At 41.8% G+C, this 24,694-nt stretch overlaps 1 pseudogene; it reads left to right on the top strand.

Moving 5' to 3' along the window:
• The window catches only part of LOC142010130 (protein FAM200C-like), a 56,549-nt pseudogene extending 34,185 nt beyond the window's left edge, over nt 1-22,364 (top strand).
• The last annotated feature ends 2,330 nt before the right edge of the window (nt 22,365-24,694 follow it).

Here is a 24,694-nt window from a genome sequence, read left to right as displayed (position 1 = left end):
CATTCACAATGCTTAGAAAGATCAAGCTTTTCAACATACCACAAGGCTTCTTCATGCCACCTGGGATACTGGCAAAATGTTTAATAAATATTTCATTTCATCATGAATTCTCTCTCTTTAATTTTTTTTCCAGAGGATTTAGGGAGACACCCACAGAGGCACATTCCATCATTGTGGTCAGTTAGGTTTATAGCCTTAATCATTTTTTTTGTTGAAGTGTTATGAAGCCTTGTTAAACTACAGCAATTACAGAAACACAAGATAGGCACTCTGGAAAGATCAAAGTGCTCCTAAAGACAACTCAGTAGGATTCCAGGGTTCTCACTGAAAAATGATAAGTTTATAGATGTATTCAACTACACTTCAAAAACCCTGCATTCAAACAGTGCTAATGGCTTGCCAGTAGTTAATACAGAATTCACTTTATCTACACTCAATTCATATCATACCTAGAATAATTTCAAGAAACCAGTATGGTATGTGGACATTGTGTGACAACACACATATATAAGGACATAATATTTTTCATGGAATGATATGCTGTTATAATGCATTGAGATACTAACATACTATATTATAGAATAATATATTACAAAACTGTTGTACATGAAACAGGTTCTTTTTATCCTCAGAATAGGTTGAACCTCTCTAATCCAGCACACTCCGGCATAATTTTAGTCATCCAGGTGTCCACTTATCACAGACGTGGCCAAGTTTCTCATGGTCCCATAAAGTTTGTTTATAGGACAGTTCTCATAGGAGAGGCAGACCCCATAAAGAATGAGTAGATGATACAGTAGGTTGGTGCAGAGATAGTCTACAGAAACTAAGCCAGTGGACATAATATACCTAGATTTCCAGAAAGCCTTTGACACGGTCCCACACCAAAGGCTTTTATGTAAATTAGGCGGTCATGGGATAGGAGGAAATATCCTTTCATGGATCGGGAATTGGTTAAAAGACAGAAAACAAAGGGTTGGAATAAATGGTAAATTTTCACAATGGAGGGGGGTAACTAGTGGTGTTCCCCAGGGGTTGGTCCTGGGACAGATCCTGTTCAACTTGCTCATCAATGATCTAGAAAATGAGGTAAGCAGTGAGGTGGCAAAGTTTGCAGATGACACCAAGTTGTTCAGGACAGTCAAAACCAAAAGGGATTGTGAAGAACTACAAAAAGATCTCAGCAAACTGAGTGATTGGGCAGCAAAATGGCAAATGAAATTTAATGTGGGTAAGTGTAAGGTAATGCACATTGGAAAAAATAACCCAAATTACACGTACAACATGATGGGGTCAAATTTAGCTACGACAGATCAGGAAAGGGATCTTGGAGTTTTAGTGGATAGTTCTCTGAAGACATCCACGCAGTGTGCAGCGGCAGTTAGTAAAGCAAATAGGATGTTAGGAATTATTAAAAAAGGGATAGATAATAAGACAAAAGATATCATACTTCCCCTATGTAAAACTATGGTACGCCCACATCTTGCGTACTGTGCGCAGATGTGGTCTCCTCACCTCAAAAAAGATATACTGGCATTAGAAAAGGTTCAGAAAAGGGCGACTAAGATGATTAGGGTTTTGGAACGGGTCCCATATGGGGAGAGGCTAGAGAGACTGGGACTTTTCAGTCTGGAAAAGAGGCGATTGAGGGACGATATGATAGAGGTATATAAAATCATGAATGGTATGGAGAAAGTGAATATAGAAAAATTATTTATCTTTTCCCATAATACAAGAACTAGGGGACACCAAATGAAATTGATGGGTAGTAGGTTCAAAACTAATAAAAGGAAATTTTTCTTCACACAGCGCACAGTCAACCTGTGGAACTCCTTGCCGGAGGAGGCTGTGAAGGCCAGGACTCTATTAGGGTTTAAAAAAGAGCTCGATAAATTTTTGCAGGTTAGGTCCATAAATGGCTATTAGCCAGGGGTAATGTATGGTGCCCTAGCCTTCAGTACAAGGGCAGGAGATGGATGGCAGGAGATAAATCACTTGATCATTGTCTTCTGTTCTCCTTCTCTGGGGCACCTGGCATTGGCCACTGTCGGCAGATGGGATACTGGGCTGGATGGACCTTTGGTCTGACCCAGTATGGCCATTCTTATGTTCTTATGTTCTTATGTTAAGCTACTCTGCACTGGACAGGGAAAGATGGAAGGAAATAGTGAGAGAGGCATCAGACGCTAATGGGCGATGAGCCCATGGTTGTTGATGATGATGGTGGTGATGATGATGAGTCCTAGCTCTCAGTTTTCTGTGCTGTTATTTAGCTGTAATTTGCCCCTAAATGTCTTCTAAGATCCCAGTAAGCAGTGCAAGTGTTGGTAATGCTGCTAGACAGGACTGACCACCCACGGTCTGGCAAATTCTCATATTCAGCACCAGTCAGGTCCTGAGGGTGCTGGACTAGAAAGGTTCAACCTGTATTTTAGCTAGGAGTTGAAGTGGGGAGGAAGTAAAAGGGAAAATAAAAATTGTTGCTGCTTTGGGTTCTGAGTCCAATACTGTGCCCTCCAGAACAGCAGATCTTAAGAGTACTTCTGAGACAGTTTACTGAAAGCCTAAACCTGCACTGCTGAAGTAAGTAGGAGTTTGGTCATTGATTTCAGCAGATGTAGAATCATGCAGTGGGGAAGGGCAGGCACATGCATCTTTCTTGAGCAAACCTCTCTTGTCAACATGCCAACCAGCCCTGATAGGCTTCAGAGAGACACTGGTTCCCTTGCAGCTGGAAAAAAAGAGGCCTTAGGAGGAGGGCCGTTGAGGAGATGTGTCTGTTAATATAGGGGAAGGGAAAGGTAGAGAGGGAGATGGGAAAAATTCTATAGAATCGTTACTACTTTCAACATAACGACCAAAGCCCTTTTTAAATTACAGCTGCAAATAATTGACATCTACTGATTTATTTTCTGTGAATTGCAATCATTTTAACATTTACAACTAAAACTGAAATAAAATGTCCTGTTGCTGCTTGTGATAATGTTTTACCTTTGATGTGAATATTTTATTTAAATTCATTAAGCTGCTAAATTAAAAGGATCTGTTTTTGATGTGCCTCTTAATGAGCATCATTGTGATCCTGATTTTGAGATAATTATTAGAGTTTTAGTGTATAAACTGTTTATACTATTTTTACAGTTCCTTGCAATGATGCACCAAATTTTTATGTGACTATGATAAACAAAATTTTAATGAAAATCTTTCTCATTACACAGTAATTATGAAGTACTGTAAGATCATCAGATAAGGGATTTGTTTTTCTTTGAAGTCTAACAAGTATTTTTAAACCTATTATTATGTAAGTTTCTTTTCTAGCTTAACTGCAATGGAACACATAAAATAGAAGTAAATATTATGCACCAAATTCAGAAAATAAGCTGTACTGCATAAAGTAAATTTGTAGGTATATATTACACCTGCAAAGTAGATGTTGGATTCAAAGTGTGAATTTCTGGACCTATTGAAATTAATCAGAGTTTTGCCAGTGACTTCAGTGTATTCAGGATTTTTCCCTAAGTGCTTTACATCATGTGGCAGTGGAATACGGCCGCGTATTACCTAATTTCTTTAGCAGGAGTTGCTTGAAGGCAGATTTATTTTAGTCCAGCAATTATAAATAGTTCTACTATCTTCCATTAGGACTGAACTGTTGTGGGTGTTATAAGGATGGGATATATATATATATTTTTTTTATTTAGGGAACTCCCCTTTTTTTTTCCTCTTCAGCTCAGCCAGCACACCATCACTTTCATTAAACACCATATAGGTTGCTTTTATAGATCTACCACACCTATCTTACCTTTTACACCATCTGGAGCTTGTCTACACTTCCCCCCCAACTTTGAAGAGAGCATGGCAATCAGAGCCCTGGGAGATTACTAATGAAGTTCTGAGGTGATATGCAATATGCAAGTGCTTCATTAGGCTACTTTTCCCCCAAGGCAATTTTGAAGCTTCAAACTTTGAAGTGCTGGCATGCATGTAGCTGACATACATACTTCGCAGTGCCCATGCTATTTTAAAGTCATTTTGAGGAGTAAAGGGACTTTGAAATAGCATGGCCACTTTGAAGTGCCCGAGGCTACACGCATGCTGGCACTTCGAAGTTTGAAGCTTCAAAGTTGCTGCGGGGGAAAATTAGCCTAGTGAAGTGCTGTGTATTCACCGCAGCACTTCATTAGTAACCTCCTGGAGCCCTGATTACCATACCCCCTTCGAAGCTGGGAGCCAGTGTAGACACAGCCCTGGTGATATATCACCTGCTTCTATGCTAGTTCTTGTTTTTGTCTTATACGTGACACAGCTCACTTAAGTAGTACTGTCAGTGTATGATGTATTTTCTTTTTTATTTATGTTATGGTATAGTAATACATATCTCTAATCTGGAATTCCTTGCACTGTAATTTATAATGAAATTTTGCAAAATGCAAACAGTTTACATAGAGAATTGGGGTTAAGAGGATTAACACATGGCTATGAAATATTTCCTTGCTCAAAGGCAGCCTGCAAAGTTGTCACAGGAATAGGATAAACTCATTAAAATGAATTTTGACTAACTCTTCATATTTTCAAAAGAATTTGCTTCTCTCATGTTTGCACCCTTGCATTCTTTTCTGCTTCCTGGAAATATTTATGGAATCAAGTTGTTCTGGCATTAATGTTTGCAGAAAGCAAATTTCAAATTTGCATGACTGAATAAATATTCATGGAAAATGATTTTTTAAGCAATACGATTTTGCACTGGAACTATTTGCATGCACACAAAATCAGGGAACAGAAACAGCACCATGTGATTTATATGAATACATATAAGCAATAAATAAAGTTCAATTAGTAAATTTTCAAGTGCCAACAGATCATTCAGCATATAGCACTGGGTTAAAAGAATTTGCCCTCCAATTTGTTGAGCATTTTTGGAAAAAACATCATTTGAGGTCATCCTAATTTGCTTGTGGATGTTCCATAAGCAGAAAGAAAGTCCTGAATTATTTGTCAGATTTATTTGTAAGGGTGAGATTCTTGCCCCTTACCCTGGGCCCTTTAAGTTCAGTACAAGTTTTGTGGAATGTGTACTGGGGCTTTAAAAAAACACTTGGATGTGACTGAGTGAAAATCCCCCAGCCCAACTTCTCATCAGCTCGTCACAAGCCCCACTTCTGGGGCCTAGTTGGAAGTGGGGCTGGAGTGTGCCAGGGGTGGAATCTCCTTAATGCTACAGTGGGTTATAGAATCTCATCCTAAAAGTCAACACAATCTCATACCGGAAATGATGGTCTCAATGATAAGTATTCACATCGCAGAACTGCTATCACATTGAGTGCTAATTAGCAAACTTCTCAGTGGCTTCAGAAGACAGACAGAGGGATAAACTATGTTTTTTCCAAAGATGGTCCCTGGATCAGGCATCTTTTTGGGCCAGTGTGGGATAGTTTGCCCTGCTATTGCCCTTATCTATGTGGATTCATAAATTCCTTTACATTCTCGTATTGTCATAGATACTAAAGTCACTATTTTTTTAAAAAAAAGTATTTCCCTTTCTAATGAGAAACAAGATTATTTATACTCCAGGAATTCTACTAACATTGAGCCAAAGCCTGTAACTCTCATTCAATTCTTAGACAAGCAAACTCCTACTGATATAGTTTAATAGTGAAAATGAGATATAAAATTGTTCCTATATTTTACATTAAAAATGTTGAGGCATTTGGTGTCAAGTTGCATTTTTAACATGTTTTATTTAATTATTTTGAGATTACAGGAGGCTAACTGGGCCTGATCTTTTCCTTCGCCAGTATTTGCCCTCAGTGGAGTAATTTCTCATTCATACCCATAACAGCACAAGGAGAATCAAGCCCAACTTGTTTTGGTATTTGCTTGGTACTGGTTAGGTGGCTTTAGTGGTTTTTACTTTGCCTTGTAATTTCTTTGCTGCATAATAAAAGCCATCTTTAGAAGATTGCTACATCGATAATATAGAAAATGCTTGTGATACTTTAATGCACAGAGTGTTTAATACTTGTATGCAAAAGTAAATTGATTGCAGGCAATTCTGTGCTTGAATACCCATGAGTTAAAGGGATGACAATAACCCCTGGGATTTCCTCTTAGAAGTGGTGTCTATAAACACACATTCATAAAGTATCAGGCACAATAAAGTATTACTCAGTTCTGATGTGGAATTATAGAAACATATTTTAGTTTGAGAGGGAAAAGGAAACTCAAGAGGCACTCATGTTTTGTGTTTTACATTTTGTAAAATGAACAACAAAAATGGATGGCTATGTGAATGCTTCTGAAGTTGTTTGAAATTCAGGCAACATGTCATATGTGATACTTAAAGGGAATTAAAAGAGGTTTGGGGGATTGGTGGATAAAACATGGACTTTTTATTTTTGACTCTATGGTCTGAGCACAGCTTGAGAGAATAGCAAAATGAATTTGCTGTAATGTCACAGTCTTCTATGAAACTGACACAGGTCAGTATGAATGACAGGTGAAGTGTGTCAGAGACCCTAGATTATAGCAAGAAAACTATATTTCCCCTTCTTAAAGAAAAAGACCTACTTCTTGTGGGAGAAATTTGTGATTAGGATTACAGTCATTCACATGCCAGTCCTGAGGTCTCATTCCCAGGCTTTTCAGGCATATTTTAGCTTGAGTTGTTGGAAAAAAATACTAAATAAGCAAAGTATCGCTTCTCTTTCAGATAGGAGACAAGGGCATTTAATTACAAACTACATTTCATCATAGATTTTGTTGTTTCTGGTTGTGAATCCTCTTCACACTTTAGCTGAGGTCAAAGAGACAGTCCTATGGCTAAATCCAATAACCAATAATGACAATATGAAGTATTGATGGTAATGGCCAGGCTATTGCTGATGAATTAACAGAGCCAGTGTCATCCTTGTGTTGGTGTAAGCTCTAGTTGTGAAAAAAGAGAGCAGGAAGTTTGTACCTGCCTTATTCAGTGGCTGCTGAGGGATTGTGACCCCTGCCATGAAGCTGGGAATCCCTAACTTGTGCTCTTAACGTGACGGCCTCATTCAAGAATATAGAATACCAGCAGAGCAAGAACATATTGGCTATGCCACTGGCTGCCCGCTGTCGTTCCCAATACCTCTTCTGCCTCACCTGTGCCATGATCTCAGCCACCGCTTGTCCTTGGAGCTCTTGTTTGGGCAGTGTAATGATCACAAGAGACTATGTCTCTGAAACCCTGACAGCCAATTAGCAGCTCATTCTAGTTGGTGCAAATGAGTGTCAAGGAAATGATGAAAAGCACTCCGCTTTTACATTGCACTCAGTGAACCTCATTTTGCTTAATAGAGTTAATCAGAAACTGGAGTTTCAGGTCTGCAAGAAATTCTACAATTCAGAAACAAGGAAAAAATTCAGAAAGCTGAAATTTCACAATTTTCCACAGAACAAAATTCAAAAAAATGTGATTCAGAACCATCAGAATATTTTGTTTCAACAGTCATTTTTCTTCAAACTTTTATTATATTAAATATATAATGTATTGATATATTAAATATATAATATATATCACAAGTCATATTTTAGTATAACATAAAATCCTAAGTGAAATGAATCCAACTGATAGAATTGAGACAAAATATTTTTACCTTGTAAATATGAAATGTTCTGAAATTATTGAAACCAAACAGAAACCTAAAGATTCATTTCAACTTCTTCCCTTCAAAAATGTAGCCCAGATCAACAGGTTCTTATGAAATGTCCTGTTTCACTTCCAATGCAACTGCAGTTTTTGATGGAAAACCGCTCAATCGGTTTTTCAACCAGCTCTGAGGCAGAATGAATGCTTAATTTCTCTGTGGTTTGGTCTACAAACTCTAAAATGATGATGTACCTTCAATATATAACTCTTTACATCCAGTGAATTAGCTTAGTTTTGCATCTCTTTGGGGCTTTTTGAAAACTAATACAAAAGAGCTTCTGCGTGATTTGGCCAGTGATGAAAGAATATTAATGGAGCAGAAATTACCTACATTTAACCAAACTGTCATCCTTGTATGTAAAGGAAACCACTTCAAGACAGGGGGTGCTGAAGCACTGATGGCAAATGGTGATCTACTTGTGTAGAGGCTAATGTGAAATGAGCAGCTGGGCAATACTGACTTTAATTAAGTGTATGCAGGTTTTTATTATGCTTACTACTTGGCATCCCATCTAGGATCTTCTCTATTGTTTGTATCATGGTAGCATCTCAAGACACCAGCCAAAATTAGTGACCCTTTCATTTCATTAAAAACTTCAGCTGGCCCAGTTCTTCCCTCAGAGGAGATCTTCCATGTGGGGATTTCATTTGCTCATACAGGGAAGAATCAAGTAGCTTCACAGAGTGCTTTCTGGGGATTAGGGTCTGTAGTGCGGGGAAATAGCAAAACTGAAGGATAAGCATTACTTCAGCCAATCTTCCCTTTCAACCCAAAGCCCATGGCAGGAATCTGTAAAAGTTATACTATCCTCATACTGCACTAACTTTTCCATGACTCTCCCCTCTTGTTGTGGAACCTAGTTAATTGTCCAGGGATAACTGCCCTGCTGTGTCTCCACTACAAAAACTTTGCAGTTGTTCGAAACTGAGCATCTACACACACCCTACTTCAAACTTAGCTTCAAACGAAAGGAAAATGTGTGCAGACTCTCTGCAGGCTTCAAGTAGTGCCTAACTTCTAAGTTAACTTTGCAGTTTGTTCTTTGTGTACACCTACCCTGGAGAGCTAGAGGCAATGGGCAGAAGAGATTCATAAAGACTTTCATGTCATTAGCCTGGCTCCTGCAAATCCTTCAGGGTTTAAAGGTTCAGAGGGGTAAAACGTACCATTTTGGGGTGTGGGCAAAGTGAAGAGGACAAGAAAAGGAACCCTGTTTTCCTCCTAGCATGATCTGGGGGAAACTCAGTGAGGGGAATTTCTGTATCACATAATCCCAGGACACCTCAGCAAATTTTTCTGTGTGTGAGTGGGGAGCCACCAGGCTCAATATGTGAGTCAACTCAGTGGCTGAACCAAAAAAAGCAATGGCCTCAACTATCACAGAAGCCCCATGATGTGTAGACAAAGTAATAATAATATATGGAGATACACATCTCAAAGAGCTGGAAGGGACCTGAGGAGGTCATTAGGTCCAGTCCCCTGCCCTCTTGGCAGGACCAAGCACCATCCCTTCCCACCCCACATTTGTCCGAGACCCCTAAATGTCCCCCTTAAGGACTGGGCTCACAACCTTGGGTTTAACGGGCCAATACTCAAACCACTGAGCTATCCCTGCCCTGCCAATTAAATTAAGGAATGGCCAGAATACAATGTAAATTAAAGACTGGCCCATTTTGTAACACAGGTTCTGCAGCAATGAAGATTTGATTCTATTGTACTGAGTTATTGATGCAGATGCTTTGAATTTTTTAGACAAAATGACCATATCTCATTGCAGGATTTTTGAATATCCACTGTACATTAGTATTATCATAATGAGTGCGTGGGTGTATTTTGTTCTCTTATGGCTAGTTTTTAAAAAAAATATACTGGGTTGTGGTTATGAATCAGCTTGATTCAAAACAGTTTAATTATAAAAAGCTTCTTCATCAACTTCAATATATGGAAAAGATTCCATTTGATATCACTTGTGATATAGCTTTTAGAAGCTGCAAAAGGTTGAAATAGATGTGAATTTCCCCAAAGTTTGGGTGTGCTTGGCTTACAGAATACTAGAAGGATGGGTTCATTATGAGAAACTAAAGAGAATAGAAATCTGAAGCTGGGTTTTGAGTCAAGACTATCTCAAGTATCTTTCAAATTATATTAAAGCAAAACAAGAATGGGATCAAAGGAAACTCACTGTCAGCAATCATTAGGCCTAAAATTAAACCTGCCAAATTGTATGGTTTACAGGCACGCACAAGCATGTTGGACTATTGCTCCACATTGCCGCACCATTCTTATGAGCAGGCAATGTATTAAAATAAGACTTTTGTACTTCTATAGCAACTTTTCACATGAAGCTCTGCAAATGTTTTACAATAATTAACTAATAAAGCCTTACCACACTACTGCAAAGTGAACTCCAGATGCAAAATATCACTTAGATGCAACCACCTTTCCAACAAAACACAACAGCTGTTTACAGCCCATGAGAAGCTATACTTAAGAGAGATGTGCTTACCAAGAGAAATCTTGTTTATTTGAGAGCTCCAGTGCTGCTTACAAGAAAGAAACTGACAGTCATGTGGCCAGAAACACGAGAGAAGAACTGGTAAAAATTAGTGCAAACAATCCAGTATCCTGGGTGTAGTGTGGGTAGATTGGCAAACTGGGACATCAGTGAGGGAGCAGACATACCAGTAAGGGGCAGATATTCTTTGAGTCAAAAAATCACTAGCAAAGCCCTCTGATTTTTTCGCAGTGCATTTTGAGGTTTCAGTACCTTGACAGTACCCATTTAAAGATATGTTTTCACATGACTTTGCCTTTTTCAGTGAAAATACATCGAAATGAAATTCTTTCAGGGCTTCAGATGATGCTATCCACCTTTTTAGTCCACCTGCCATGGGTGATCTTTCACACACTAGCCTATAAAATATTCAGACTAAATATTTAATAATAAAGTTGGTTCAGGTCGAAATATTTTCCATTGAATAAACCAGGCTTTCCACTGAGTGATTTTTGTCTATTTATCCTGTTTCAATTAATTCATATTGCCAAGAACTCTTATATTGTGGCCACCTAAACATCCTACACTTTTCACTGAAGCTCTCTGGTGTTTACTGTTTAATTTTTAAGTGACCTTGAGAGTGTATGGAGAAAAATGGTGCTGCTGATGGTTAGGTTGTGCCTAGCAATTTCTTTTATGATATATATGTATTTAGCATCCCAAAGATTAATCCTAGGAATCAAGCTCTTTAATTTTGATAAGCATATTAAATAGGTAAGAGAAACTGCTGTCCTTTTAGGAATATTACAAAAGCAAGACCTTTGCTCTCCATGGCTGGTACTGAATATGCTTGTACATGTATTCACACCATCTGCGCTATGTACTAACGCAACTCCTTGTTGTCCCATCTTCCTACAAATGCATTATAAAGATTGCAGTTGGTTCACAAAGAGTCTGCCAGGGTCATGACTCACACTAAGATTAATCATTACGCCTCAGTCAGCTTCATTACTTTGGCTACCCATTACATTTAGCAAAGATTATGAGATGTTGCTTTTAACTTACAAGGCTTGGGCTAACACCCACTCACCTCTGTGACATGCTCTCATGATATGTTTCTTTTGGAAATATTAAGTCTCCTAGAGTGGTAGAGATTCTCTAGAGACTATGGTTCTGGCAAATGTGAAAGGAGCAAGCCTTCCACCATTATGTAGGATGGTGTATAGAACAGTATTTGGGATTCTTTCATTTTTGAACTTGCTTATTCTGAGGTGCAGTGACTTCTTCTGAACACATATTGTCAAGGCATATTTTTTAAAATGAATCTGTGCATGGCAGGCTTGCCAGAGCAAAGCAGAGAGAGGAGCAATTTTCAAACCCAGCACAGTGTGGGTTTGGGGGCACCATGAGGGATCCTCGCCACAGGGGCAAGTGGCTGGACCCAGGATTGGGGATGGAAAATTCCAGGGTTGGCTATCTGTTTCTTCTACCGGATTTTCTTTGTGTGAGGGGCGATGTGGATCTCAGGGAAGCAAATACCCCATGTGGTCAATGGGCTGCCTCTGTGGGTAGAACAGCCAACAGAGAATTGATACAAGTGGTAGAGGGAGCTGCTTCCAAACCTGCAATGTGCCTGGGTTGCCCAAACCTGAGATGGTAGCTTGAACTGATTGCAAGAGAGAAGACCAACTTGGGTGTTAGAGATGAATTTGATCAGTACCAGATGATGGTTTCAAGTGTGAAGGTGAGCCCCTTCCATACATTACAGAAATGGGTGTCTGTAGGGGCACCACAGTGGGGTTCAGAGATTTGGCTTCTTTTCTTCTTGTGGGACTTAAATGGGTGGAGGATGGAAGATCTAGCAGGGAAACAAATAAGCAGTGGGAAGAATCCAGTGTCTAAGGGGATATATCAGAGATGTCAAGGATATATACAGTTTTTATGGGCATTAAAGACATTACACAGCTGTTACAAGCTAGCAATTGTTGCAGCAACTGGGAGCACCTATGGGTGTGAGGTCAAGAATGGGCAGTAATGCAAGCCCAGCAGATCCTCAAGTTTGGGATATGGATGATACTCGGGTGGGACAGACCCCTCACCAGTTGGTAAGAGCTGTTAGGGTGTGAGGGAGGATTTATGGGCCCCTTTCAACTCATCCATTGCCAGGGACTGTACCTTTGTGGCATAGAATTGCTCTTCTGGGGGCAGCTGAGGGGTAACAGGGCAACCTCAGGCATGACTACGCTGGGCTGGCTGACCCCATGGGAATTCAACTTGTTGTATTAACAGGGATAAAATTTAGAGAGGTGAATAAGTGGGCATATTATCATTGTTGCGCAGGGAGATACTGACAGACAATAAGGTAAGTCAGAGCAAGCTGGGCAATGAAATGCCCAAGTAGTAACTAGAACATGGGGAATTTGGGAAGCTAATTTCTTGATCTATGGGAGATTTATTGCAGATGCCTACTTGGACATAAGACCAGTATAGTATTGGAGACAGTGCAGCTAATTGCTGGTGCTTCCTTGTGATGGATATCCAGTGTGGGGAAGGGATACTGTGATCGGCTACACAGATTGGTAAAGAATTTAAAGGAGGTATTTTTTAAAGGAATAACAACATGGATGAGGGGTAGAGTTAGGGCTCCTGTTACTGGCAAGGCAGGGAGCCACCCCCCCTTACTTTATAGTCCAACTTACCCTCATTTAAAGGGGCAGAGGATGGTGACGCCCCAGCAGTGTGTGGGCTGGAGACCGAATTGGGAAGGGTGGGGTGCGGTGGACACAAGCACAATACACTTTTATCTGCTGGGTACTTCCACACAGTTAATAATAAAATTGTGTCACAATTAAACCACATCCAGTATTTCCTGTCACTCTTCTAGCACAGACAGAGAGGGAAGGATAGTGTAAAAACCTCTGAAGAATCATATTTATTATTTAATACCAAGAGCCACCCAACTCCTTGAATTATCATCATTTATTCAACTCCTAGTCAGGTAAAGAAAAGCAATTTTCTAGAAAGAGTATCTAGTACTATTTGCTATGTTGAGCATAAACAGAGAACATTAACCAAAACGACATTTCCCAACAGAATAAGCCTGCAACACAAATTCAGCTAACAGAAATGAACGAAAAAAAGAAAAGTCTTTACTTTCCCTAAAGCTGAGCCTATGAGGTCTTGTGAAGCATAAATGGGAAAAAAGCCTCATGCACCAAAGACCTTTGAAGGACAATTTTACTAAGTGTCCTCATGGTATTCCACATCAGAGCTATAGAAAGAAAAGTTAAGGTTACATTTACGTATAACTGCTGTGATCCTGGCAAAATTCATATTATATGAGACAATTGTTGCAAAGCACAACTGCCCAAATATAGGGTAAAAAGCCTGAAAAAATTGTTTCTACTATTTTTGGTTATGTCCATCTGAAAATCAATCTGCCATTTTATAGGCAGATAATGTACTAAACACAAGGCATTCATAATATGGTACCAGCTGTTTGACCTTGTGAATAGGCATGCTGTGCAGTCTAGACTATGGAAATGACAGAGAAGACCTGCCAGAAGCGCTACTAAAAGGGCATGGATGTTGTAAAGCCTTGAAGCAAAAGGGGCATATATAACTTTATGAAATCATGCGGTAGAAAGTATGCAAGCTGGTACATAGATACAAACCCTTCCACACACAGCTTCACGTCACATCAGATGCATAGGTTGCCCTTAAAAGGGCATGGGAGAAAATGACATTTACTTTTTTATCTGTGTATTTCTGAAGGTCTGCTGGTGTGAAGGGAGACATGAAGGAAGATAGCATCTCTGCATATTGATGATCTACAGCCCCTGTATTTAAACAACCTATTTTTGCTTCATAGTCACAGAGAGGTAGCCATGTTAGTCTATATCATCACAAAACAAAAAAGCAGTCCTGTAGCACTTTAAAGACTACCAAAATAATTTCTTCGGTGATGGCAGCGGGGGCATGATGCGACACGTTCAGAGGCTGTGGGTGAGAGACATGTCCTTTCCTATAGACAACCACCTAATCTCAGGAAAATTCTCACTAGCAACCACACACCACGCCACAGAAATATTAATCCTGGAAATTTTCCCTGGAACAAATCCCATTGCTGACTCTTTCCACCTATTTACACTAGGGACACCATCACTAGACCTAACCACATCAATCACAGGTTCAGAGGTTCATATTTCTTTACGTCCACCAATGTGATATATGCCATCATGTGCCAGAAATGCCCATCTGTTATGTGTATTGGACAAACTGGACAATCACTTCGCCAAAGAATTAATGGACACAGATCAGACATTAAGACTCTGAATGTACATAAACCTGTCAGAGAGTATTTCAATGGAGCAGGCCATAGCATTCAAGACCTGAAAGCCTGCATTCTAAAACAATGAGACTTTAACACCAGATTACAAAGGGAGACATCTGAATTGGAGTTCATTCTCAAATTCAATACTTCAGACCTTGGGCTCAACAAAGATATCAATTACCTTATGCATTACAAGGACAGTTTTCCCATCTTTGATATTCATAGTGATCTCAGACAGACCATCTAATAGACACTTACAGTAAGTAATTTTCTTCCTGCTCTCCCCCATACCTTCATCTCTGCTCCTTCTGTCCTATACAGCTGATTCATCAGTTTTCATTTCTTTTTTTTCTTTCTCTTAAATTCTCATCGTGTCAGTTTACTTTTACCAGAATTATCCAGATCTGAAAAAGTGGATCTGTCTCATGAAAGCTCATCACCTAATAAATTGTTTTGTTAGTCTTTAAAGTGCTACAGGACTGCTTTTTTATCTTTGCTTCAGTACATCTTGCCTGAGGAGAAAACACATCATCCTGATTACAGCATCTCACCATCTTTGAAGAAACTTACTCATAGTGTGAGGAGTTACCTAATGTTGAAAGAGTAGGTGAGAACAGATTGGCTGCAGAATGGGGCTGTATAAGATATTGCCTGGTGGATGATAACAGAAAAGGACTCCATGCTTGTAAAACTGGTTCTCTGTTAAGAGACATGTTTACAGAGATGTTGCAATGGAGATCACATTCTAACCATATGTCTCTTCTTGCTGTGGGCAGGGTGTGTGCTCTGTTCCTACCCCCAACCCTCCTCTTTCTGCCTTGTGATTCAGCACTGCCCCACCTTGCCTCTTCCCGTTTTCCTCTTTTGAGTGTGCCTCAGTCCCACTCCTCTGTCTCTTTCCTGGAGCCTGAAACAGTAAATTAATTCTTCATGTCACTCAGGAAGTGCTGGGAGGTGGAGGAAGAGTTGATAAGCATGGGCTGGTGATCAAGAGCTATAGGGGAGGAGGGCAGGGGAGAGCTTGGTGCTGAGGGGTGCTCTGAACCTACTACCTTTTTCCCATGGATGCTACAGCCCTGGAAGACCTCCGGAGTCAGTGCCTATGTAACCATACTCCTAAAGATTACTTCTGGCTGCCTCCTTCAAATCCTTCCCCCACAAACCTGTGCATCTCCTTCCAAGTTCCATGAAGGTTGCAAAAGAGTCATTTCACCCTTTGGCTACGTCTACACGTGCACCCAACTTCGAAATAGCTTATTTCGATGTTGCAACATCGAAATAGGCTATTTCGATGAATAACGTCTACACGTCCTCCAGGGCTCGCAACGTCGATGTTCAACTTCGACGTTGCTCAGCCCAACATCGAAATAGGCACAGCGAGGGAACGTCTACACGCCAAAGTAGCACACATCGAAATAAGGGAGCCAGGCACAGCTGCAGACAGGGTCACGGGGCGGACTCAACAGCAAGTCGCTCCCTTAAAGGGCCCCTCCCAGACACACTTTCATTAAACAGTGCAAGATACACAGAGCCAACAACTAGTTGCAGACCCTGTATATGCAGCACGGACCCCCAGCTGCAGCAGCAGCAGCCAGAAGCCCTGGGCTAAGGGCTGCTGCCCACGGTGACCACAGAGCCCCGCAAGGGCTGGAGAGAGAGTATCTCTCAACCCCCCAGCTGATGGCCGCCATGGAGGACCCCGCTATTTCGATGTTGCGGGACGCGGATCGTCTACACGTCCCTACTTCGATGTTGAACGTCGAAGTAGGGCACTATTCCCATCCCCTTATGGGGTTAGCGACTTCGACGTCTCGCTGCCTAACGTCGATTTCAACTTCGAAATAGCGCCCAACACGTGTAGACGTGACGGGTGCTATTTCGAAGTTACTGCCGCTACTTCGAAGTAGCGTGCACGTGTAGACGCAGCTTTTGTGTATTGAAGAAGAGCCATACTGGCCATTTGCAAGCTAGCACATACATGGCAAGTTTGGGTGTGGGTTTTTAGAGGGGCATTAGTCTCTGAAAAAGAATACATTCCGTTGTTGACCTAAAACATAGAAAGTAAGGAGCTGTGGCCACTAATCTTGTGAATGATATGTGTTATATCTCCTTGGACGTCTCAAGTTCCATTGAGCATTCTCCACAAATTCCAGTTTCATGGGTTTTATGTGGTAGAGGTAAATTTCAATAATAATAAATAGGGAAATTTAGGAATGGTAACACAGGTTGGTGGAAGGGAATAACAAGGGAGGCACTGGACACCAACAAGCACTGAGCCCATGGTTGTTGGTGATGATGGTGAATACAGGTTATGTTTGCATCTTTGACCTCTGCCCTCTTTTTCATTTCATTTCACAAAGACATGACTTTTTTCTCTGTATTTTAACACTGTTTTTAGTTCAAGTTATTTACTATCATTTTTTGTGAAATCTTAAGTTAATAAAACAATGGCATAGAATACATTTAATGGGCTATGCATTTTGGTTTGTTTAATATGAGCATTTTGATTTAAAGAAAATAGGATTATATATATTAGAATGTTTCTTTAAATACATTAAAGATACATTTTAAATCCAGTCCTAACCAGATCTCTCTTAGGACACGTACATATGAGACCCAAATTGTGCCCATGATTTAGGGATGTATGCTTTAAAAAAAACCTAGTTCTACCTGAGAAGAAGGAGGCCAATGTCTGAAAATGCAGCCCTAAAATGTACAGCCAGTGAAAAGAGTTCTATTTCCCATAAAAGTTAATGGATTCGAAAGATATATTTAATACTGGAGCGGAAAGAAGAATTGATTTTTCACTATTTCACTAGGAGGGTGGTGAAGCACTGGAATGTGTTACTTAGAAAGGTGGTGGAATCTCCATCCCTAGAGGTTTTAGGTCCCGGCTTGACAAAGTCCTGGCTGGGATGATTTAGTTAGGGTTGATCCTGCTTTGGGCAGGGAGCTGGACTCAATGATCTGCTGAGGTCTCTTCCAGCCCTAAGATTCTATGAGTTCTATGCCATAAAATCTTCTTGAATGTCATTCCACAGGTTTGTGTGGAAACAGAGTCGTAATAGGCTAAGAGCATGTAGGAGGCAGGACAAGAGAGCTGCATCTACACGTGCACGCTACTTCGAAGTAGCGGCACCAACTTCGAAATAGTGCCCGTCGCGTCTACACGCGTCGGGCGCTATTTCGAAGTTAACTTCGACGTTAGGCGGCGAGACGTCGAAGTCGATAACCTCAGGAGGAGATAGGAATAGCGCCCTACTTCGACGTTCAACGTCGAAGTAGGGACCGTGTAGACGATCCGCGTCCCGCAACGTCGAAATTGCTGGGTCCTCCATGGCGGCCATCAGCTGGGGGGTTGAGAGATGCTCTCTCTCCAGCCCCTGCGGGGCTCTATGGTCACCGTGTGCAGCAGCCCTTAGCCCAGGGCTTCTGGCTGCTTCTGCGGCAGCTGTGGATCTATGCTGCAGGCACAGGGTCTGCAACCAGTTGTCAGCTCTGTGTATCTTGTGTTGTTTAGTGCAACTGTGTGTGGGAGGGGCCCTTTAAGGGAGCGGCTTGCTGTTGAGTCCGCCCTGTGACCCTGTCTGCAGCTGTGCCTGGCATCCCTATTTCGATGTGTGCTACTTTGACGTGTAGACGTTCCCTCGCTGCGCCTATTTCGATGTTGGGCTGAGCAACGTCGAAGTTGAACATCGACGTTGCCGGCCCTGGAGGACGTGTAGACGTTATTCATCGAAATAGCCTATTTCGATGTTGGCTGCACATGTAGACGTAGCCGAGGTGCGGTACTATGGTGATGACCTGTTCTATCCTTCCCAGCCCTACTGTAGAGAGACTGTATTAAGATTGCAGCTACTCCTCCTCCTTGTAGCTCTCCTGGTACATAACTAGTGCATAATCTAATACTATATTTGAGCATTAGCTGAAAGCATGGCTTAAGATCCTAAAGTGTCACTTCAATTGCTCAGATTTTAATTTTAAGAGAAAGCTGTCATTTTGTTTACTGATAGAATATATTACTTTATCCTTACTTTGTGGTTGTACTCATTTCTATATGGTAAATCCACTACTGCGCATATGGCAAATAACACTATCAACTTCAAAAACTGTCTCTCACAAACTACAAGTTTGTTACAGATGGAAAAATCGCATTTGGCAATACTAATGTGTTTCCTAAGATTAACATCAGTGATTCTTGTCTCTTGGCATTCTTTGGCTTGATTTTGTAGGTCATGAAATGCTGCCCTTTAGCCGTACAGCCCTAAGCGTACATTTCAGATGTCAAATTCTGATAAATGTTCTGTTGAGCCTAATGCACAGCATACATGCATTTAATAATCCAAGGAGCAAACAAAACATTGTGGTGGGTATCCCTAACCTATCTGCCTGACTTTTTTGGTAAATAATACTAATGTTAAGACCCAATACAATATCTGTAGGTGTCCATATGATATTAAATAAAAACAAAAGGTTGATTTCTAGTGACTAGTATAGTCATCCTTTTTCAGAAGTTAGGAATTTCCTTGAAAAAAAGTTGGAGATGAAACATCAATTCAATTCAGCCATTTCTGAGCTATAGAAGAATGGAAGGGAAAGACCCTAATTTCCCTCCAGAAGGTCAGATTGGAATGTGTCAGTGCTATATAACTAAAAACGGCTTCAGTTAGGAGGTTGAATTTGGGTGTCTGATTTACAATTCTGTGAAGTCAATGTGAATGCCATAGTATGTGTCATTTGTGTTTGTAGAATTGAAGCCTTGTTCTTTAGTCCTAACTGAAAAAATAAAAATTATTCAAGTGTGTAAGAAACTGGTTCAGTATTTTTAAAGCTATGTACATCTAAAATTCATAGATATGTTGAAACACTTTGTATTTTGGATGTGTTTAAACAATGTTCATCTAGAATAGTTTGGGGGCAAGAGTGAATTCTGGGGGGACATGAGGCAAAGAGGGGAAAAATCAATTTTTAATCTCAAATTCAACAGAAATGCTCAATTTTTTTAGCCGGATTTAATCATCTCTTCCATAAGCACCTGTCAAAATTGTTAATCCGTTTTGAAATATTAAAAAACAAAATTAAATCAGTTGGATTTTAACATGTGTTGGCACTATTCACTGCCAAATAAAGGCCATATAGCATAGTATGTCCTTAAAAGAAGAAAGAATTATTTTTAACAAAAGGGCATCTCAAGTGCATAAAGCTAACTTCTTTGTATCATATGTATTTCTATGAATGCCAACTTTCTTTGCTTTTCAGTTGCTTTCTTGGAAAATCATTCACATCATCTTCAACCCAGGTGTTCTGCGCAGTTTGCCGATATTCATTGTCAGGATAGTGTCTGTTATTTGTTATTTCTTCCAGCAGAAGGTAAATTCTATTCTTTTAAAATTTTAAACAGCAAGTAGAAGCCCATAATAGATCACCAGGTCTCTTGTTGTGTGTATATTGCTTTTTAATAGTTTTTAACTGTTTTAGTTAAACATGGATATTCATTAAATTCAGCACCAAAGTTTCTGTCATCAAAATTACTGTTAATTCTTTCTGTAATTGTTGGTCTTGTTAATTACAGAATTTTAAAGCAATTTTAATGGCATTTTATTCAATTTCTGTGAGTTGAGCAGCTGAAATTTTTCTGATATGTTGAAGGCCCACAGAAATTTTTTCATTTTTTGAAGAAGTGTCTGTGACAAAGAAAAGGAACCATGATGAAGAATATATCAAGTATGGCTTTACTGTACTGAAAAAAAAATGGGATTGACTTCCCTCAGTGAGTTGTATGACATGACATTCTTAGCAATGATGCCATGAGCTCTGGTTGTCTGGAGTGATATAAGCAGAAGGCATGGAAAGACAAGCCAAAAGAGGGTTATTTTTTCTGCCAAACTTCAATTCTCAAAAAAAGATATATTGGCATTAGAAGAGGTTCAGAAAAGGACAACCACAATGATTAGGGATTTGGAATGGGTCCCATATGAAGAGAGATTAAAGAGACTGGGACTTTTCAGCTTAGAAAAGACGAGAATAAAGGGGAATATGGTGGAGTTATATAAAATGATGAGTGGTGTGGAGAAAGTGAACAAGAAAAACATATTTACTTATTCCCATAATATAAGAACAAGGGGACACCAAGGCTGTGTCTGCACTGCAAAATAACTTTGGAGTTGCTTACTTCAAAGTAAACTTCAAAGTAACAGACTTCGAATCTGAGTATCTACACATGCCTTACTTTGAAGTTAAACTTTGAAGTAGGATGCTACTCCATTCCTGGGAATGGAGTAAGGACTTTGAAGTTGGGCTTCCTTACTTCAAAATTAACTTTGAAGTAAGGGAAAATGTGTGTAGACACTCCTCAGGCTACACCGAAGTAGCCCCTCACTTCAAAGTTAACTTTGAAGTAGGATCCTAGTGTAGACATACCCCAAATGAAATTAATTAGCAACAGGTTTAAAGCAAATAAAAGGAAATTCATCTTCACACAGTGCACAACCAGAGGAGGCTGTGAAGTTTAGGGCTATAACAGGGTTTTAAAAAAGAGCTAGATAAATTCATGTAGGTTAGGTCTATTAATGGCTATTAGCCAGGATGGATAAGGAATAGTATTTCTAACCTCTGTTTGTCAGAAGCTGGAGACGAATGGTAGGAAAGAGATCATTACCTGTTTGGTTCACTCCGTCTGGGGCACCTGGTATCAGCAGACAGGATAGTGGGCTAGATGGACCTTTGGTCTGAGCCAGGATGGCTGTTCTTTTGTTCTTGCTACCAGAGGTTTTCATCAGGAGACAGCCAAATGGTGAAAGCTTCTTAGAAGCTGTCACTACTGATTGCCAAAGCAAAGAAAGCTCATACAATTGGAGAGACACTTGTGAAAACATGCTTGTTGTGTGCTGCAAATATTGTGGTTGGTGCTGAAAGTTGGAGGAAGATATCAAAAATTTCACTCTCTGTTAACACAGTGAAGTGTTGCACTAATGAACTTGCAGAGGACATTAAAAGGCAAATTTTGGAAAAAAAACAAATGCAGCAGGGCTTTTTCTTTTTCTTTCTTTTCTTTTTTTTTTCTTTTTTACAATTCAGTGAAAAGATACCACTGATGGAGCTCAATGTTGTCGATTGCTCATCAATTCTCTATTTGTGAATGATGGAACTGTGAAAGAAGAAATGCTTTTCTCAAAAGCCCTAGAGGTGCATCAAAGGCTTCCAACACTTTGGCAACAGTTTCTGACTCTTTTTAAAATCATCTTTCATGGGAAAAGCTAGTCAGTATTTGCACAAACAGATGTTTGGCTCTCACTCTGGATTTGTGACATTGGCCAAAGAAAAGAATCCATCCATAACTGGGACTAATTGTGTCATCCACAGATGAGCCTTGGCTGCTAAGACCCTTTCAGGTGACCTGTGTAATTCACTGAGTTTTGTAGTCAAAATTGTCAATTTTGTGCAGAGGAGCACTTTATAGGCAAGGCGTTTTGAAGCAATTTGTGCAGATTTGGTAACTGATCATTAGCTCTCTTGTTTCTGCTGGCTATAGAAAAGAAATATGCTGAGCGGATTCTACAAACTCAAGCATGAAGTGGAAATTTGTCTCCGAGGTCAGAAAGATGAAGAATTGTATGGTGCTTTCACTGATGAGACATTTGAACTTTCACTAGCATACCTTGTGGATGCTTTTGAGGCTATCAAAAACCTCAATTTGAAGCTGCAAGGAAGAAATGCAAGCATCATTGCCCACTACGATGGAATCAGAATTTTTGTGGACAAAATTCAGCTGTGGAAGTGCCAACTTCAAGCTGGAAACTTTTCGTTGTTCCCTCATCTCAACAAATGTCTAGCTGAAAAGGAAGATCTTGGTTAGCATTACCTGGATCAAAAGAACAAAATTATATCACATATGAGCCGTGTCTACACGTGCACGCTACTTCGAAGTAATGGCACTAACTTCGAAATAGCGCCCGTCATGGCTACACGTGTTGGGCGCTATTTCGATGTTAACATTGACGTTAGGTGGCGAGACGTCAAAGCCGCTAACCCCATGAGGGGATGGGAATAGCGCCCTACTTCGAAGTTGAACGTCGAAGTAGGGACCGTGTAGTCGTTGCGCGTCCCGCAACATCGAAATAGTGGGGTCCGCCATGGCAGCCATCAGCTGAGGGGTTGAGAGACGCTCTCTCTCCAGCCCCTGCAGGGCTCTATGGTCACCGTGGGCAGCAGCCCTTAGCCCAGGGCTTTTGGCTGCTGCTGCGGCAGCTGGGGATCCATGCTGCATGCACAGGGTCTGCAACCAGTTGTCGGCTCTGTGGATCTTGTGTTGTTTAGTGCAACTGTGTCTGGGAGGGACCCTTTAAGGGAGTGGCTTGCTGTTGAGTCCGCCCTGTGACCCTGTCTGCAGCTGTGCCTGGCACCCTTATTTCGATGTGTGCTACTTTGGCGTGTAGACGTTCCCTCGCAGCGCCTATTTCGATGTGGTGATGCACAACGTCGATGTTGAACATTGACGTTGCCAGCCCTGGAGGACGTGTAGACGTTATTCATCGAAATAGCCTATTTCAATGTCACCACATCGAAATAGGCTACTTCGATGTAGGCTTCACGTGTAGACATAGCCATGAACTACGTCTACACTGGGATGCTACATCGAAACAGCTTATTTCGATGTAGAGAAATAGAAATAACCTATTTTGATGAATAGCATCTACAGATTCTCCAGGGCTGGTGCCGTCGACGTTCAGCGTCGACGTTGGGCAGCACTACATCGAAGTAGGCGCTGCAGGGGAGTGTCTACACACCAAAGCGGCCCAAATCGAAATAAGGGTGCCAGGAACAGCTGCAGACAGGGTCACAGGGCGGACTAGCACTTCCGGGGCAACAGCTAGCTGCTCCCTTAAAGGGCCCCTCCCAGATACACTCAGCCTGCACAGCACGCGGTCTGCAGAGCCACAAGCCCGCACACCCCACGGAAGCAGCATGGAACCCCAGCAGCAGCAGCAGCAGCAGCAGCAGCCAGAGGCCCCCACCCCTGCCCCTGCGGGACCAGTGGCTTCCCTGCTCAGTGCTATGCAGGAGGCAGCTGACCATCTTTTATTTCAGGAAGATGAGCTGTCCTCAGGGGATGAGGAAGCAGCCCCAGACGTTGCTGCCCTCCCAGCCCCCCCGACCGCACATGCCGCCGGCTGTGGAGATACCCCACGAGCACGGACTGGTGGGAGCGGGTGGTGCTCGGCAAGTGGGACAATGACCGCTGGCTCCGGAACTTCCGGATGAGCCGACAGACATTCCTGCAGCTCTGCCAGTGGCTCACCCCTTCCTTACGGCACCAGGACACCCCCATGCGACGTGCCCTGACAGTAGAGAAACGGGTCAGCATTACTGTCTGGAAGCTGGCCACTCCAGACAGCTACCGATCCATAGGGCAGCAGTTCGGCATGGGCAAGGCCACCGTCGGGGCTGTCCTCATAGAGGTAAGAGGACCCAGGGGGATGGGGAGAGCCCTGTGGGGATGGGCTGTGGGGAGGGAGGGAGCCCTGTGGGGATGGGGGGAGCCCTGTGGGGAGGGAGGGAGCCCTGTTGTGGGGGGGAGCCCTGTGGGGACGGGGGGAGCCCTGAGGGGAGGGCCGGACACACCCTGCACACCCCTCACTGGTGCTCTCTCATGTCCTTCCCCTGCAGGACGTCCGCACAATCAATGCCCTGCTCCTCCACAGGCTTATGTGGCTTGGAGACCCGGATGCCACCATCACAGGGTTTGCCAGCCTGGGCTTCCCAAATTGCTTTGGAGCTGTGGATGGGACCCATATCCCCATCCATGCCCCGGAGCACAGCGGAAGACGCTTCCTCAATAGGAAGGGGTACCATTCCGTGTTCCTGCAGGCCTTGGTGGACAGCTGGGGCCACCTCTTGGACATTTATGTCGGCTGGCCTGGCAGCACCCATGATGTCCGGGTGTTCAGAAATTCGGGCCTGTGCCACCGGCTGGAGGCAGGGACCTACATCCCCCAGTGGGAGATCCCTGTGGGGGACACCACCATGCCCCTCTCCGTCGTCGCAAACGCGGCATACCCCCTCCGGCCCTGGCTCATGCACCCCTACAAGGACCATGTCACAGCCAGCCAGGAGCGGTTCAACACGTGCTTGAACCATGCACGCCAGCTGGTCGAGCGGACTTTTGGCTGCTTCAAAGGGCGCTGG

The sequence above is a fragment of the Carettochelys insculpta genome, chromosome 3, assembly GCF_033958435.1.
Source record: "Carettochelys insculpta isolate YL-2023 chromosome 3, ASM3395843v1, whole genome shotgun sequence".
NCBI lineage: Eukaryota > Metazoa > Chordata > Testudines > Carettochelyidae > Carettochelys > Carettochelys insculpta.
The sequence above is the reverse complement of the archived record's forward strand: the minus strand, read 5'-3'. Positions and strand labels throughout refer to the sequence as shown.